Below are 19,775 nucleotides of genomic sequence, written 5' to 3'. Positions count from 1 at the left end.
GTCTAAAATCATTTTAGCCTTCCCATGCAACAGACTATTATAACATAATTTTTCTTCATAAAACCAGTCTATTGGTTCTATAAGAGATAATTCTGCATTAGCTCTGAACCCTAAACATACTTTCACTTCATACATAATCACAAAGAAAGGTATTCACAACTGTGTGGATACTGCATCACTCCCAAAGGATTTTATTGACCCAGAGAATAAGTGCTAGGAATGAGGGATAACATTTGTGTTGTCATGTGGGATACCACCTTGCACATTACAACATACCCTGATGAGAGGCTGGAGAATGTTATTCACAAGAGGCCATGATTGGATCCTGGGCAAATCAATGGGTGTTCTTGTAAGATATGAATCACATCCATTATCTGGCCCATGCTTTAGATTCTCAGTCCATCAATGGAGTTGGTTAAATTGGCAAAGTGTCTGTCCTGGTCTCTGTGAACATAAGAGAGCTATAAAATTGCTCTGGATGGAAAATTCAACTCTAGCAGAAATTACAAGTTGGCAGCCAACACCACCAAGTGAACTGAAAACCAGCCAGAATATTAAAAAAAAAAAAAAAAAAAACGACCACAAACCCTACAAAATATTCAGATCCATGATATTAAAAAAAAAAAAAAAAAAAAAACACTCTCAGAAATCCAAAGGTCTGATTTATTAAAGACGTGGGTTCTTGCAAATGCATAAAATTGCACAATTACTCATAGAAAATCAGTCCTTGATGCATTTTGTACCAAGTAGAAGATATATGAAAAAAAACTCCATTTATATAAGGAGCCTATGATCACTATGATTTATTAGGCAATTTCCCCACGTGCAATACTGTGTGAACACCAGGCCCGGCATGGGACCCTAACCAGGAGAAATCAAGACATAGCCAGAGGGCCCAGAAAATGTCTAGCTTAAAAGGGCATGTGTGTGTGCAATTTGGCAGTAATGAGACCAAAGAGGGAGGTTGGAAATCTAAAGGAAAGAAACAAAAAAATAATCCCCCTTGGACATCAAGAGAAGAAGTCAGGTTTTTCCTGAGGAAAGCCATTCAGTTCACAGCTAACTCTGCTCTTCCTGCTCTTTCCCAAGAATGCAGGGGGCCAGCTAGTCTGCTGTGATGGAGGACTAGACACACAGAAGCTGTGAACATACTCAGACAGGGACCTCACTAGAAGTAACTAGATCTCTAGTGGAAAGCTCATCCCCCAAGGAATGGTTCAGTGGTGCTTGTCCAGAAGATTCTATCTTGCTCTGAGTTGCACAGAATTATTATGCCCCAGGGATGCAGAGGCAGGGAAGAGAATACTAGGTGATAATCCTGAAGTGGTATTTGTTGCCGAGAAAAAGTAGTGTGGACTTTAGTCTAAAAATACCTAAAACCTCTCTCCTACATCAATAAACCCATTGTTCTTTAAGGAAAATTCAGTCCAAAAGATGGCTAGCAACTAGGCTCGATGTCTTCCATGCTTCCTCCATTTACAGGTACACACCCGGGGAGCTTCACATATAAGCTGCAACATTACTCATGGCAGGATGTCATGAATTTCTCCAAGCAGTCCCATGGAATATTGCCACATGGCATATTTCCTTCTTTAGGCACTCACAGAATATTTAAATTACATGACTGGACTCAACAAAAGATTATACTAAAAAGTTTAATTAGAAAATTCAAATGCAAACACTCAAAATGATATATGTATAGACTTTATTGTAAATTGGAAGTATAGTAAATTGAAAATGCATTTAATACATCTAACCTACTGAACATCACTGCTTACTTCAGCATATCTTTACTGTGCTCAGAACACGTAGAAACATTAACCTACACTGGGAAAAATCATCTAACCTAAAGCCTATTTTATAATCAAGTGTTGACTAGCTCAGGTAATTTATTGAATACTGTACTGGAAGCAAAAAAAAAAAAAAAAGAAGAATGTTTGTATGGGCATGCTTTTGCACCATTGTTAAGTCATGACTATGTCCCCCTGCACTTGTCTCCTAAGTGGATTTAACAAAAGTCAGGGACTCTTTCTATGTATACACATATTTATATATGTATGTAGCCAGAGACCAAGAGAATTCCAGGGCAACTTTGGCCAGGAAAACCCATTCTCTCTCCTTTAGGAATGCTCAGGGCATGTGTAGCCTTGTTCTAGCCTTCTCACTTTGTCATTGTGGAATTCTGTTTAATATGGTGACTTTGTGCTGCAGTCGGGCTGCAGCAAAATAACCAGGTGACAAGCAACTTGTGTAGATTGATACAGCAGGAGAGGGCGCCATTTATTGTAGGACAACAGAAGTATTTGTACATTCCACACAGCTTATCTTAATTAACATAAACTAGATACAGCAGTCAACCAATAAGGAATCTCCACACTTAATGGCTCCCTGGCATTACTTCACAAACCACTCCCTCTGGCATTTTGCCAGGCGCCATCCAGACTTGTTTACAGACTCTAACAATTCCCCCTTTTGTTTAATTTAAATAAAGACTATAGTGGTTTTTACACAAACACCATAAATAACCTGCTACAAACAGAAAGGGAGGATACAAAATGCCACAATACCAAGCCAATTGATGGCTCCATGCAAGAAGCCCTTGGAAAAATTATACCAGCAATGACACCATTACCAAAGATACCGAGTTATAATTTGTTGTAGATTACAGTTTGTTGTCTCAGTCCAGGTAAAGCAGTGTCTCAATAGATTAATTCACAGTCCAGGTAAAACACAGTCCAGGTAAGTTTTGCAGGCAGCTAGCTTGATCCGAAGTCTCGTCCGTTTCTCAGCCAAAGTTTCCTCAGGTTCTCAGTAACACTGGAAATTCTTCCACCTTCATCTTCACTGACACTGGGACGAAGGCAGGAACTCCGGATGGCTAAAGAAAATCCTGTAGTATTCCAGCAGGCACTAAGAAAACAACCTTCTGAACAATTTAGTACATTATCTCAAGTTTATTTTTTTACATTTGAAATAAGCCTTAATAGTGCTTATTACTCATTAGCTTCCAGGTGTGGGAGAACCATTGTAGTTACTTGCCTTGGAAATGATCAAACTTCAGGGACACAGGGCGGTCTTCTGCCAGCTGTAGTGTCCTGGGCAGCCCCAGATGGCCCTGGGGAGTGTCTCGGACTCAAACTGCTTCGGGGCACAGGGAGCAAGAGCCTGCGAGACTGTGCCTCTGGGTCAGGTTTGGATTTGGGCTCTCGAAATGGCATTCCACTCCCTGGGTGGGGGGCGGGGAAGAGCCCGCTACCACCACTTGAAAAGTCCTTGCTGCGCCATGGCGGGCTAGCGCATGTGGCAGCTGCAGCTGCGCTGATTCATGCACCCTCCAGTAACAAAAAGTATTTAGTAGTAGCCTTTTGCTGCAACTTTTTTCCTGATAATTCTTCTTCTTCTGAACTTTCTTTTTCTTTCTGACTAGAGTTCCTGGGCTTCCATCAACACATTCCCTAACTATTATTGTGTCCACTGGGGTGCCTCTTTCCCTTATCAATTTACTTCTCACCCCTTCCATATTTTCATCACAAAGACAATACAATACACTGAGACAAAACAAGACACAAACATACTGTATCAATCTTCTCCATCTTCTTAAAATGGCCATTTTTCCTCTCGCCCTATCTGTCTAGGGACGAGCAGATTTGCTCCAGTCCTATCTATGGACGGGCAGCTTTTTTTTCCCGTCACTTACCCCCGAGTGTCCCGGGGCTCCCTGTACGGGCCACCATCTGCCGCAGTCCGGCTGCAGCAGGTGGCGAGAAACTTGTGTAGATTGATACAGCAGGAGAGGGAGCCGTTTATTGTAGGACAACAGAAGTATTTGTACATTCCACACAGCTTGTCTTAATTAACATAAACTAGATACAGCAGTCAACCAATAAGGAATCTCCACACTTAATGGCTCGCTGGCATTACTTCACAAACCACTCCCTCTGGCATTTTGCCAGGTGCCATCCAGACTTGTTTACAGACTCTAACAACTTTGTATTCTTTTCCATGAGCAATTATACCAAATAGAAGTTGGTAGAGCTTCACGTATCTTCCTGCCACATCTGTCCAGTCCTCTAGGAGCTTCATCAACTGATCATCCGCAGAGAATGAATGGGGTTAGCTCAGGCTCCACTCTGTTTGCCTTTTTAATTGTGGATCCTGGTCAATGAATCCAAGCTCCTCCCAAGGGGTGTGAATAGGGATGAAGGAAAAGAACTTCATTTGATTCACTTGAGGTTCTTCCTAGTCTCCATTTTCCCCAATAAGGTTTTTTGTTTTCTACCAGCAGAGCATCATTTCCTGATCCTTGGGTTATCTTTTCCCAGGATTTGCTTACTCAACCCCACCCCAAAGAATGTTAAAATAAGGAGAATATTTTAAAAAAAAAGAAACAAGCAACAGTTAACTCATCCAAACATCTATTTTCAAACAACCATTTGGATTCAGATAGATGCAGTTTATAATCTCAGCTTCACAGTTTGTCAACATTTAGTTAATGTTTGTTCTTTTACTGAATGAGGATAATAATAGTCAACTCAAAATTTAAGAGCATAGCATACATGCAAAATGTTTAATAAAAAGGGATAAACATCATCATTAATATTGATAGATGCTTGATGATCACTTGATTACTAAATCATTAGCAATTCAAATCCAGCCAATTTTTTCTCAAACATGTTTTGTATGTGTACTGCCCAACATAACTTGGGATATACTCAGGAGCATATCTGGCATACTGGCATGGTAACTCCACTCCAACATTTCCCCAACTGTGCCTCATATATTATTTTGGATAACCCACCAGACCCTTTCTTATTCATAAAATTAGTGCATTTGAAAAAATTCTTATAGTTGCTTACTGCTTTAAGTCCCCATGTCCCCCCGTACTTGAGCGGCACGGCAAAATCCAGACATGTTGGCTGTGATACTGATGAGCACAAGGCAGTGCACAAAAGGCTTCATCACATTTAAAAGACTTTCTGCAACTTTACTGTGGCTCTTCACGCCCTATAATGCTCTTCAGTTGCTCTTTATTCTAGTTACCCAATCAGTGATTTGACAAACCCTTAATCAAACTATGTGTTTTCAAAGGGAAACTTACAAAATGGAAATCTAAGCTAATGTATTCACATATATTGTCCTGGTGGAGGACTAAAACTTTGAAGTCACCAATCTCTCTCTCTCTCTTTTTATTCTTTAAACTAGATTAGAACATCTGTTCTAGTGTCAAAAACATGTTTAGAGCAATAACAGTAAAATTATCCTTGACTTATTCAATGACTCAGCTGCCAATGAACAAGTCACTGTTTCAAGCTAGTTCTTCCAAGTGATATCAGGGTATTACACTCACTCACCAAGAAAGATGTTGGCCTTTTGAATTTACCAAGTGAGGGTACTGGGATGTAGCTCCAGTGGTAAAGTGTCTGCCTCCCATCCCCAAAGCCCTGGGTTCAACCCCCAGGTCCAAAAAAAGACAAAAAGAGAACCCCATCAATTTACCAAGTGATAAAAAACAAAACAAAACAACCACCAGTTACTATTAATACACTATATTAGGCCACTGTACTTGTCCTCAACCTTCAATTTTGGAGCCTTGTGAGTCTCAATTGTTAAAATATCAACTTATAAAACCCTAAAGTTAAATATGGACAATACACTTCAGCTTGAAAACAAATCTATTTGGGAGCACTGTGGTTTAAAGTATTAAATTCCAAAACGATAAATGGAATCATAATAGAAGTTAATTAAGTAGTTGTTTGTATTACATACCTTGCTAACTCACTCTTTGAGTGAGACTATAAAATATAGTTGGTACTTGGCATTTACAAGGAAGAGAAAAGGCTATGAACTTTATGTTCAATAATTCCCAAGGACTAACCCCCAAATAAATCATTCACTCATTTTATCTTACCAAACAAGGGAAAGTTTCAGTGACTACTTGGTTAAATAAAGGACAGAAAGGAGAATATTTTAGTCATTTTTTTCCCAGTAAGACTAAATGATGGAAAAGAAGTATAAAGTGTAAAAAAATGGATGAGTTTATGGTCTAATATGAATGGAATCATGCAGAATTTTGTGTAATTTTTTTTTCTTATTTGGGGACTCATTCTGATTCATTGCTAATATGTTTTTAAAAAATCAAGGAGGAACTTATCCAAACCTCAGTTCATAGGAATGTAATTAATATTGCTATAAAAACAAGAGTGGGGGGAATAAACTCTGGAACTCTGGCTAACAGAAACCATTGAACTCAGAAGCCATGTGGACCTTGTGACTCATTACGGGAAAAAAAAAACTTTCCTCTACCATTCTCAGAAGTGATCTGACCACTTCCATCAGCCATTAGCCCAGCTCCATGAATTGAGCATATTAAAAGCCATCAAAATTACATGAAAAAAAAGCATATGTTGTGTCATCAACAAATTTGAAGATAGTGACAAGAATTGTGAGAAATGACATGCTCTGCCAAATTTTTTATTTCTTTAGCATTTCTTTCAAAGTAAAAAATATAAGAGTTGAAAAAATAAAGCTTTATGGAAAAAAAATCAAAGGTCTTTTCAAATGGAAAACATTATGGGCATTATTTTTAATTTTAACCTCAGTGAGTCTTGTTTTCATATAAATATGACACTTGCCATGTAAAAACTTCAAGATGGAAGAATAAAAGTCATATGCTTCCAATTAATATAGCTTCTTTAATCTCCCAGAGAAGTATTTAAATATTCCATGAAAGTTTGAGGAATAAGTATAGGGTTTTGCTTTTTCAGAAGGGGTGTGCTGCAGTTATCCCCTAAACCCTACCCTATGGTCTAGTCTCTTGCAATTTTCCTAGAAGAAGAAGGCCACTTACGAGCTGGTTGAAACAAATTTCCCTTTTACATATTCTATTTGCGAAAGCTGTGTAATTAATCCTCAAATCTTAGGGCTAAAATCACAGTGGCTTATTTTTTATTCAGGCTACACAACTGCACCTCCATGATAGTCACCTTGGGGTCTCTAATCATCAGATTTGGGGAAATAGTAACCATCTAGATTTTCCTGAGAGTCAGGTGAAGAGAGAACTCTGAAAGGTCTTGTATTAGCAATTAAATGCTCTGCCCTGAATCAACTCACGTGAGATGTTGGCCAGAAAGAGTCACAAGGAAGCCAGAAATACAATCCTTCCATGTACCAGAAATATTTGATAAACTACATTAAATGTGACCAAATGTATAATTGTACATTTACATGAATTACTTAGAAGTTGGCCTTTAATTATTCCTTCTTGGCCCGAGGTATCAATGAATTCTAAAATCACTTGTAATTGATGCAAGTTGATGTGATACAAATTGTTCCATCTCTTCCCACTTCCTCTTTGTCACTAGACATTATTTTAGGTAAAATACATGAACTGAGTATGGTTATCATCAAGCTAGTGGTTGAACATAGGTGTAACTTTGATCCCTATGTTTTCATAAACCTGATAACCCACTGCAGTAGATAAATAGTCCCTTATCTTTAATTTTGCTTTTCATAGTTTCAATTGCACAAGGTTGTGGTGAGCCATGTTTGTAGACCGTTGCCGCCATTAGAAGATGGCGCCGGTCTCCGTTGTGGATCTTGGTAAACAACTCCTTATTAGGAAGAGTTGGCGCGCTGTCCCTCAATACCCTATGAGAAAACCCCACGTGGCAGCTTTGGATTGGACTTGAGTAAGCTTTATTAGGCTGTGTGTGGGTGCACGGAAGCGAGCGCGCTTGAGAGAAGACTAGAATTAAGGCCTGAATAAACCGCTGAAAGAAGAATCCTGTGTCGTGTCTTCCTTGCTGGCGAGGGGGTCGCGACACAAGGTCAACTCCCATCTGAAAATATTAAGTGAAGAATTCTGGAAGTAACAATTCATAAGTTTTCAATTGCAATCATTCTGAGTAGCATAATGACATCTTAGGCTGTCCTGCTCCATTCTGATCAGGATATGAATCATCCTTTCATCCAATGTAACCATACTCTATACACTACTCTCCTGTTAGTCACTTAGTAGCCATCTTAGTGACCAGATTGACTGTCAAGGTATCCACAATGCCTATGTCACTTACTTTACTTCATCTTATCAAATAGGCATTGAATCATCTCACGTCATCACAAGGTGAGAGCACAGTATTTGTATATTTTGAAAGAGAGGCCACTTTCACATATTTTTATAATAGTGTATTGCTATAATTGTCCTAATTATTAATTGCTAAACTCCTGCTGTTCCTAGTTTATAAATTCAACTTTATTATAGGTTTATGTGTATAAGGAAAAAAACCTTATATATATATATACACACACACACACACACACACACACACACGGTTGGGAGTCGCCCTGGCTCCAAAGACTAACTTCCTCATCCCCCAAGAAGAGCTGTCCAATGGTGAGCCCTGCTGGCTCACATGATCCTGCCATCCAATGGTGAGCCCTGCTGGCTCACATGTCCTTACCCACCAATCAGAAAGCACCCCAGCCAACTGTCAAACCATTCAACCACTAAACTGTCATAACTGTCAAACCACCCCCGGCTCTACAAATATGCAGAGCTGTTCCTTAATAAACGGGCATTTTCTCCGATGGCAAGCCTTGATAGTTCTTTCATATGCAGTTTGAATGACTGGATGTTTTAGATAGCCACTGGGGGGGTCTTGGAATGTATCCCTGACAGGTAAGGAGTACGCTGTATTTATCAACTAACTGAGTATTTATTTGTGTTCTCCATTAATATGAGATTTTATATTTTTCAATTATAATATGGTAGAGATATCACTAATTGAAAAGTGCTTCCATGAATACACCCCATGAATACACGAAATGTAGCTCTTTTTTCTAATTAGGGAAAAAAGAGATGTTTTCATAAATTAATCTTAGTATTTGTCAAATACTTTGAATATAGTTGAAGGATTTTGCAAGTATTTTGGAAATCACTGCAAAATAGACTGATAGTAATTTTCAGATCATGTCTAATTCTATATGTTCAGTCTAATGACTATTATGTGAAGGCATCTGGCAAATGCTTTGAAATTATATTATTTTGAATTTTAAGGATATTAATTATGAAAAGTCGACAAGCTGCTAAAATGAATTACTACTACTGCTAGGGAAAAAATGTACTAAAAACCGTAAATCAAAGTGTTAAAAATATTTTGAGTTTAATCTGAAAATCTACCTGAAGTGGAGTGATCTTTAAACATTTCTCTTCATCAAATAAAAATTGACCTAGAGATATGAAACTGGTAGGGGTAAAAGGAAGGCTTTTTTCCTTGACATAACATTGCAGGAAGCAGGTGGAGGGTTTACCAATTTTAAAACTGGGCTTAGTTCTTGCCTTCTGCATGATGGCTTCTGGGGCAATTCCAGAAACATCTAGGGTTCCATAAAATGTGGGTTGAAATTTGCCATCATCTACAGTTACTTAGTTAGCAGCAGAAGAAATGAGATAGAATGATCAACCAGTGGGATAGAGTGGCACAGCCAGATGATGGAAAAGCCAGGTGTTTAAACCATTGAGTAAACCATTGAGGTTTGGGGATTTAAAAAAAAAATTACTTTATTGACAGACTGCAGGCCTGGAATGTAGTTTGGCAATGTTTGCCAAATATACATAAAGCGCCTCAATATGCATATATTTATTATGTCTCTACTTATTTACTAAGTAGGTAACTAGATCTTAGCCTCAGAGTGTATATATATATTAAAAATTACATTTATTGATTGGGTTATTTGGTTTTTTATGGTGCTTAGTTTTTTGAGTTCTTCATATACCCTAGAGATTAGTGCTCTATCTGATGTGTGAGGGGTAAAAATTTGCTCCTAAGGTATAGGCTCTCTATTCACCTCACAAATTTTTTTTTTTTTTTTTGCTGAGAAGAAACTTTTTAGTTTGAGGGGTAGGGAGGGGGAGTATGGGAGGAATAGACGAACTCTAGATAGGACAGAGGGATGGATGGGGAGGGGAGGGGGCAGGGGTTAGCAAGGATGGTGGAATGTGATGGACATCATTATTCAAAGTACATGTATGAAGACATGAATTGGGTGTCAACATACTTTATATACAAAGAGAGATATAGAAAATTGTATTATATATGTGTAATAAGAATTGTAATGCATTCCTCTGTCATTTATTTTTTAAAAATCAATTAAAAATTAAAAAATTAAAAAGATATTTTAAAAATCACATATCCCACCTTGTCTAGTTGTGAAGGGAAAAACTATATATTTTTCTAAATCTAGTATCCATTCTTCTATGCATTCTACATCATTTGTCAAAAAAAAGTTTCAAACCTTTTTTTTATTTTAGTCAATTTTCATTATGCCTCTTTTACCTCTTCTGTGTTTTCTCCTGCTTTATAACTTGCCTCCTTTCCTTTTCTTATTCTTAATTTCTCCCTCATTTTCTTTCTCCTCCTTTACCACCACCATCTAAAATGTCCCTGTAAACTAGTTAAAGTCTGGAATTTCATTTAGCATAGGAAATAGTCTTTCACTCCATGTTAGAAGATAAAAGGATTAAAATGCAAATGAAAGGTTGAAAGCACAGGTTCTACCTGTGTGACTGGATTTCAGTTAAAGTGCAATTAATCAATCCATCATCAAGCCTAAAGTGACTGATAACAGAGTCTTTCCTGTTTTCATAGGTGTAGTGGGTGGGAAAGGGAAGGGGGAGTGAAGACAGCCAGAGGCCTTTGGGCAAATGAAGGGGACAGGAAAAGGTGCCATCTCTAAAAAGAAGGGGTCTGGGACTATCCAGGTCTTGATACTTAGTTCTGCCTGGAACAAATGGAAGCATACCCTGAAGTATCTGTGGAGTGCAGCTGCAGAAGGAAGGCAGCACTACGTGATTTATGAAAGGGCTCACATGATTTATGAAGACTTAACAAAACATCAGCACGCAGCTGATAGAAAGCTGGACTTTCTATAAAGGAGTTTCTTTCCCCGGGGATTCAAGGAGCTTGGAATTTAATGAGGGAAACAGAATCTACAATGAGAGACGATAAGGAAATGAGACTGTTTCTCACACAGACATACCAGAATTTATGTAGCCTGATACTCTGGCCTTCATTGGCCCCAGCCAGACCCAGCTACTCCTTGTTCCCAAAACCCTCCTTGGAACTCTTCCACATTGCCTTTCCCCCTGACACCCTCTCTAATAAAGATCACCACTCAGAATTTTCTCAGAACCTACAGTTTGCCTAGAATGAGCAACCCCCACATCTCCCCGTCTCCCCATTGCTGCCAGTTGAAATCCTATACATCCTTCAAGTTGTAATCCAAGTGTCACATAGGAGCTGTCTTAACTCCAAACTTACAGAGCATTCTGTTCATGTCTCAATTATACCATGAAATATGTTTCACTTTAGGTTATTGGTAAACATGTTCTAAGTGTCTGTGTGTGAGAGAGTGTGCAGGTGTGTGAGTGCATGTGTATATGTATATGTTAAAGACAAACAATAATTAAAAACAAAAAAAGCAAGAAAGTTTTAGGTCTAGATAGACTATGTGTAGCTAGTATATAGATATGGATATGAATAACATGTGTCATATATAGATGCATGTAAACAGTAGATAAAGGAATCCCCATTTTCTGATTGACTTCCATTGTCTCTGAGTAGAATGGGATTGTCATTGTTTGTCCAATAAGCATTGTCATTACCCTAGCCTTCTGCCACCCAGAGTCAGGCTGGTGGCTGATGCCTGTGAAGGCTGTACATTCCCCATTCACTTACTCCCATACCTGTAGACATAGTGATGGCTCTCTGTAAAAAGAGCCAGTAGGTGTTTCTAGACAAGTCAATCAGTAGTCTTATCCACCATCTCTCGATCTGAAGTTAAGTGAGAAGCATTTTGGCCACGAGGCTGGCCTATGGGGTTGCTGGTATTTGTCTGCAACAAGAAAGAATGAAGTCAAACAGACAAGTAAGGATGAAAGAGACAGAGGAAGAAGGAGATCTATTAAATCCCCCATTTCAACCCCCAAGGTTATGGTTGCTTTGGTCTTTTATTTATATGGTAGCCCTAGTACCCCCTGTTTTTGTATAACTAAAACAAGTTATTTAAGTTGGGTGTCACTCACTTGAAACCATATGTCTTTGCTAAGTAGATTTCAGTTAAAGAGAATGATCTTAAGACTTAAATGGGTAGAACCAATTTTTTAAAGTAGAAATAGAATCATTTAGTAAATGAAGTAATTCCAGTTGCGTATGCTGCTCACCTGTAACCCTAGCTACTTGGGAGGCTGAGGAAAGAAGACTGCTTTTGCCCAGGAGTTCAAGAGTTCAAGGCCAGCCTGGACAACATAGAAAATTCTAAAAAAATTAATAATAATAAGGTTGTATATCCTGGCCTCAGTACACAGGCCTTGCCATTGCTCAAGGAAAAATAGTGTGTGTGTGTGTGTGTGTGTGTGTGTGTGTGTGTGTGTGGCGGGGGTAAGGTGCCTCATTAGATATTTGTATATACGGCTACAACTTCCAAAAGGAAATATCTTGTTAGAGAGGGCCAGCTGCCCTTTAGTGCCTGGAATTTTCTTTCTGTAGTTTTGAATATGGCTGGGAAGAGGCTGGCATGGGGTTCCTTTTTGGTACAAGAGTCATGTGCAGTTTCACACCAATGACAGGTAAGTAAAGGTGATAAAAGGTTATGAGGCAGGTGTATCTTCCCTACCTTCCTTTTCCCTCTCTGAAGCCTTAGGAGAAGACAGAATCTTGAGTGATCAAGTCCCAAAGCCAGATTATGGAACAGTTCTAAGAATGAAACAAACTTTGCAGGAATTCAGTTTATCTATTTTAGCAGGAAGAAATACCCTCTCCATGACAGATGGGTTTTTCAAGCTCAGACCATACCATCAAGTCCCTGAAAAACTCTGTGCCATATCTTGTGTATTTTTAGAAAAGGAGATCAGTATCTAAGAATTTATGTCAGTCAACTCTCAGAGTCTTATTTGAAATAACTCTTCACTCAGAATTATATTTGGTATATCTGGTATAACCAGATATTTGGTATATCTGGATGTAAACAAGATCATTAACACTATTCTCTTGATATCCCTAAAATACAGGCACATTTGTAAACAACTAAAGCAGAGGGGTTTCCCTATACTGATTTTAGATTGATATTATCTGGGTGATGTCTCTAGTGGTACATAGCAGGACTCCTGTTATCTTAATCCTGTCTTTCTCTGTGTGCACTTTGAGATTTTACAAAAGATAGAATATGTCATCATTATTAGATTGGAGTCCTTGCAAAAATGAATTATTATGCAATATTCAACAACAGAATTAAATCAGGACTAAAGTTTGGTCAAATTTTCCCATATATTCACCCTGTAAGTAGTTTATACTTTATAGGACAAGAGGTAAAGTTGAAGATCTTATATAAGTATTTTCCTATAATTTTCATGAATCATTGATTTTTTTCTTCTGATTTTTTTTCATTCACTTAAAAATGTAAAAAAGATTTCTTAGATGATAGTCAAAACAAAACAGGTGGCGGGCCAGATTCAGCCCATCAGCTGCTACTTATTGACCTCAATCTAGAACGAAGGATTGGAATCAAAATAAAAATATGATTATTATAGATTTAAAATGAGATGCTGGCATTAGATCTAAAGAATCAGCTTCACAAGCACAGGAGGGAGAGAAGGCTTAGGACTACAATGAGTTTCAGTGACTTTAAATATTCCTCCATGGGTCACATCTCAGAGGGATGGTTGAAGACTGGAGAATGTACAAGGAGGGTCACAGGACACTGGGTTTGGGATATATGATGAGCTGCTCCTTGAAACAGGGCCAATGCTTAGTGAATCACTAGGAGTATTCTTCCCCGGGGCTCAAATTCTGCCAAATAAGAAGATAACTCAGGAGAAATGAGCTCTCAGGGATGGTTGGCCTACCTGAACCTTAACCCCTTTCTAATTTTAAGAGTATGTTTTTCTTCTCTTTAATCGGGGTTTTTAAAAAGACATGAGAGCTATCTATTTCCTGACTCTCTCAGTATAAAGGTTCCCAGAACATTTACAGAACAAACCTACTAAAATTTGCAAATTGCCTTGATCTATGAGACAAGAATAAATTCTTCCAACAGGGAGGTGGGCTGCCTGAGTGAGGGGTTTTGTGGTTTGCCATGCTAAGGGATTACTGGATTCAATGCAAAGTTTGGCTCCTGTTCTTTTTAACCATGACTTTGAGGGAAGGACAGCAACCTTGAGGGTTTTATTCCCGTCCTGGGACTACATCATTACATTAGTGCTTTCAAAACCAAAGCAGGAGGAACGTGTTCCTCTGGCTTTCAGGCCAAGATAATCCCGGATGCCCTCAAACACTCACCCACACATTAGAGGGCAGGAACCTTCCCTATGAAAGGGTGAATTTTACAGCTTGGCTCCAGAACAGAGAGCACACAAGACCTCAGAAACCCATTTAACAAATGTCATCCAGGACTTTCAAGCTGGCTGGAGAGAGAGAGAGAGAGAGAGAGAGAGAGAGAGAGAGAGAGAGAGAGAGAGAATGACCAAGAGAGTGCTAGCTCAGTAAAACACCCAGTGGTTTCAGAGCTCCTGGAAACAGTGCAGGGGCAGGCACTGGGGATCTCTCAGCAAAAGTAATTTCCAGAGCTTACTTATGGTCAGCAGCGGGCACTTTGATAAGCATTTAGAAAGGGTCCTATTACTACCGGGAATTATCAGGCATTTGCCCCGGCTGGATTTTGCCCCTAAGGGCAGGGTCAGCAGAAGGTCACCCCATTGTACTGCAGAGACAAGGGGGCTCTCACCCAGCGTGGGGGTGGGGGCACAACACCCATTGTGTCCTTACACACAGGAGCAGACAATGTCCTCAGAACAAATTGCATCAGGAGCGCAGCCTGATAATTACCTGGGTGCCAAGGTAAGCGGGTCATTTCCAGGAGGAAAGGAATTTGGTTGTCAGCTGCGTCCCTGTGAGGCTTTGGGCCAGAGAAGTGAAACAGGCAGGCTGCATATCTCATCCCCAGGATCTCAAATAGAAGTGTAAATGGCTCTTGGTTGCTGCACATAGAACCCAACAGCCTTTACAGACACTGAAAAGCTTGTTGTTTTTAAGAAGAGTTCTTTGAAGACAAGCCCCACCTGTTCCTTCTGCTCCCGGGGGACACGTCAGTTTATTCAACAATTCGGTCATTTCCCATGTGTGTATAATCAGGAAGGCTGAGCCTCACTGCTCCCGACCCCTCCTGGCCTCTCTGACCCCTCCCCTCTGCCTCCAACTAGGCTGAACTGCTGCTCTGTGCGCGGGTTTCAAGGTGTCTGGTGTCCTGCCGGTGCCCTGGAGCCCGGATGTTCAGCAATGGCTTCCAGTTTCAGACTTTCTGGGTGAATTCAAAACTCTAAAGAGGGCTGGACTCTGCAAATACATGCATGAGATTTGGCAAAAGAGGAATGAATTTGTTTCCTTCCTGGTACTCTTTATGACATCCAATTCAATGGGGCATCACCAAAGTGCAGGGAAGGTAAAAGAGCTCTATGGATCAACATTCTGGAGGAGGAGGGACAAACGTGTAAAAGAAACAAGAGGCTCTTGTTTTTTTTTTTTAATTAATTAATTTATTTTTTATTATTTCTTACATCATAATAGAGGAGTGCATTTCATTCATAATTTTTTTGCATTGCAATTCTTAATACACATTTATACCTCAATTTATCAAATCTCTGTTTGTATATAAGGCATGTTGACACCAAATTCACATCTTCATACTTGAATTTTGTATGCTCCCTCGTTGCTAGTGGCTCCCAGGACAGGGCGGAACCTTGATGGTTCTCTGCACCCCACCTCCCCACCCCCACCCAGCCTTGCAATGGTGGTGGTGATGGGTGATAGTGGTGATGTAGTGGGGTATGCATGTGTTTGCAGGGGTGGGAGGAGGGGAGTAGAGGTTGCTTCAAACTGAACATGCACCACATGTTTGTTGTCTGCCTGGGACTCTCATCCTGCTCGAAACTCTTTAGTGTGCCCAGCATGCATGAGGGAGGTTTAATCCCCAACACAGCAAAAATAGAAATAAATTAATAATTTTTAAAAATGGCTTCTCTATGAAGTGTAAAGTTCTTAGAAAGGCCTCAGGGGCCCTGCACGTTCTGGGTCTCCTTGCCTTCTAGCCCTCTAGTAACATCTATTGACATTCCTTCTCCTAGCCTCTTCCACTGCGCCTCTCCACTGCTCCTCTGACTCTGTCTACATCGCCTACCCCTGCACTCTGAGCATACACAGACCTCCACCACCTGACTAACATCTGCTTGCCTAGTACATATCAGCTCTGATGCCCCTGCCAGAGGGAGCCTTCCCTGAGCCCTATCCTCAACTTCCCCAAAAGTGTGCTCTTTATCCAACAATGTCTAAAATTCTGTACCGTACTTACCTCCATGGTATAATGGTCATAGCATTATGTCTGTGATACCCATTGGGAAGTTCCATGAGGGAGGGACCGTGCCTTTTTTTTTTTTTTTAATAATCATTGTTTCCAAGTATCTAGGACAGATCCTGGAACTAATAGGAACACAGGGAAAACTCATTCACTGAATGAAAGAATGAGTGAATGAGTGTGCTTTCCACTGCTTTGTTCCATTGGTTGGCTGAGATTACACCACAGCTTCTGCATCTGTGCCCCTGGATGCTCTGCGAAGGGTGCATGTGCTGGCAGCTACTCTGGACTTCCCTCTGCCAACGGATTCCAGCACAACAGCTGCCCTCATTCCCATGTGAAATGGACTACAGGTCCTGGCCTTTCTTAGTCTGCTTTCTTGGATTACAGTTGACTGGGACTACCTGTGTGGTGCCTAAAGACCTGACAATGAAGCTTTATAAAGATGCAATTTGGCACCACTATTATGTATAATTATATACTAATAAAAAAAAGATACAATTGGGCAACAAAATATCAAGGAATGTCCTCAGAATTTTAGCTAGGATTGAGTGTCTGCCCATGAAGCTGGGAAGGACACCATTCAGCTAGTGGACTGCACTTCCTGTTGATAGATGTTGATAGAAAGGATACAGTGACCCATCTTGTTATGTAAACCTACAGAGCCAAATGCAGACCCACATGCAGTTCAGGACATCACTCCAAAAGGAAAGTGGACAGATTCAGTTTTGGGAGAGGCATAATAACCAAGGAAAGGCTTATATAAGTCAAGTTGAAGGTGGAGAAGAAAAAGAACATAGTGTATGAAAGAACATTTCAGATAGTTAATGGCTATCATTTAGAAGGTATATTAGACCTTAGGAGAGCTGTAGATATGCTTTGTTGGAAAAGACTGGTCCACGAATTCCATGAATTATAAACAAATTTCAGTTGTATGCAGGCAGGGAGAGTGATAACTGTCTTGTTTTTGAAGACATCCCCAAAATAATTAAAAATCAAAATATGATTAAAAGCCAAAAATTTCAAAAACCACTTATGTCAATTATCAAGTGGAGATTGGTTAAAGGTAGGTCGTAATGTCCAGGTATGTTAAGATATATCCAGAAAGGGAGGGAGCAAAGGAAAGGATAGACTGGAAAGGGAAACTCCACATTGGTTATGGCAATTGTTTACAAAGAAGCCCTTGAGGTGAGGTTTCCAGCTGAGGTTTTCTCCTGTACATTTTGCTGAAGACTGATACTGCCTGTAGTTTGCCCCTGTATTTTGCTTCAGCTGACCTTAACAGTGTGCTTTTCTAGTCTTTGATACCGTTAGTAGGGTATTAACCTTTAGTATAATTTTATATTTTCTTCTAAAATATCTTTACCTATGTCCAGCTCCTAATTGGAGAGCAGTCAGCTCCAGAACCAGGCCCAGATGATCCCTGAAATAATCTTGATTCTATGCAATCACCCAGAATCTCCCACACATCTCTGTGAACCCCAAAAAGCAGCCAGCACAGGTGTGTGGTGACCCAGAGTTTGTAAGAAAGACTTTGGCCTTCCCTGCTAAAACAGAGGGAGTCAGCACAGAGCAGCATGAGGGTCTTGCTCTCATTCCCCAAAGCTCCAAGAGTAGCCCTGCTTCCAGGAGCATGACAGAGTTGAGTATTAATTACTTGCTGAATTTCATGCCGAATAAAACCACATGTGTCTTTCAGCTGTGGTTTGGAAACATTTCCACCCTGGATATTATCTGTGAAAATTGGATGGGATTACATCACCTTGCTGCTGGTTTATGCATGTTCAAATTTCATGTCAGCAGAGAAGAGAAAAAGTGCTTCTGTGTGTTTCCTCTGGAGTCTTCCACAGAGAGGCAGCAGGCAGTAGAAGGCATGGTGAGGCCTGGCTGTGGAGACCTGCATCTGCCATCTTGGGAGGCTGGAGTTACCCTACAGGCAACAGGGAGCCCAGGATGAGTTTGTTTGAAAAATGTTGAGGGATGGATTCATGTTAACCTGATGGCAGAATGCAGTGAAGAAAGGTTCAGATGAGTTGCAGAGAGAAAAGCTAAAAAGTGAGTGCCTAAAAAATATCACATATAAGAGGTGGGAACAGTCTTTTAAATATTTAGGATAAAAGGTGGATAACTTTGATTCTTTTTGGGATATTGAACAGTGAGGAGAGGGGAGAATCTTAAAGGATTTCCAGATTTCTGGCCTAAGTTTAGTGGCTACTGCACGGTGGAACCATGAGATCGAATTGGGGATTATATGGAATATAACTTAGGTATAAATAAAAGAAGCATATTGGATTTCTAGGAGGGCAAGTAGGTATTTGCATTTGAGGTGCTGGTAAAAGTCAAGTTCCAGACAATGTCCCAAGGTAGTTTATGAACCATGAGTGTGGGTGACATTCTCTTGGGACACCAAAGAAGGAACATAGTGAGCCAAGGAGGGAATCCTGGGAATTCCAATTATATTAGTCATCTTTTCACCACTGTGACAAAACACCAGAGAAATAATCAACTTTTAAGGAGGAAAGGTTTATTTTGGTTCACAATTTCAAACATTTCATTTCATGGTTGTTTGATTGGTAGTTTTGGGCCTGTGGTGACATAGTATTTATGGAAGGGGTGCATAGCAAAAGAGGCTTGTTCACATCATGGTGGCTAAGAAAGGGACAGGAGAGAGACAGGAAAGGGCTGGGATCACAATATTCCCTTCAAGGGAAATGACTTAACTTTCTTCCATTGGTCTTCCTCCTAAAGGTTCTAGCACCTCCCTATAGTATCACAATTTGGTGATCAAGCCTTTCACACATGAGTTGGAGGAAACATTCATAATCTAGACCACAGCACTAAATTTCCCATGAAGGAGATGGAGAAGAAATGCTCTGATTTGAGGAAAGTATATCACATCCGAGTGAAGAAGGAAAAAAGTGAGTAGGATTAGTGGAAAGTCAATCAGGAGGTAGTCATTATAAGAAATGAGGTGTGTATAAAATTTCAAGAAGTGGAATATCAGAATGTATCCAATTATGTAGAGGATCAAGAACAGTAACAGAAAAATATAAATGTTCTCCTTAAAATGTCAATAGAGGCAGAGAGGAAATATATTCCAATTTTCTAGGATGTTTAACTGACAAAAGAAGAGAGAGAGAGAGGTCAAAGGTGAAAGGGTACTATTCAGGATATGATTTAAGTTTAAATCATAAGTGATGGAGCCAGGTCTTCAGCGACAGAAGCAGGGAGGACCACAGCACAGGTGAATAGGTTGATGGTTAACAGAGGGAACAGCAAGGTGTACGGGGGCAGAGCGTGGGATGGCTTATGGTTGAGAAAATCCTAGTCAGTCCCTCTATATGTGCCAAATAATGCAAAATGCAAAGTCACCT

The sequence above is a fragment of the Marmota monax genome, unplaced genomic scaffold (assembly GCF_021218885.2).
Source record: "Marmota monax isolate L192 unplaced genomic scaffold, Marmota_monax_Labrador192_F-V1.1 WCK01_AAM20220418_F8-fsc00109, whole genome shotgun sequence".
Classification (NCBI taxonomy): Eukaryota; Metazoa; Chordata; class Mammalia; order Rodentia; family Sciuridae; genus Marmota; species Marmota monax.
The sequence above is the reverse complement of the archived record's forward strand: the minus strand, read 5'-3'. Positions refer to the sequence as shown.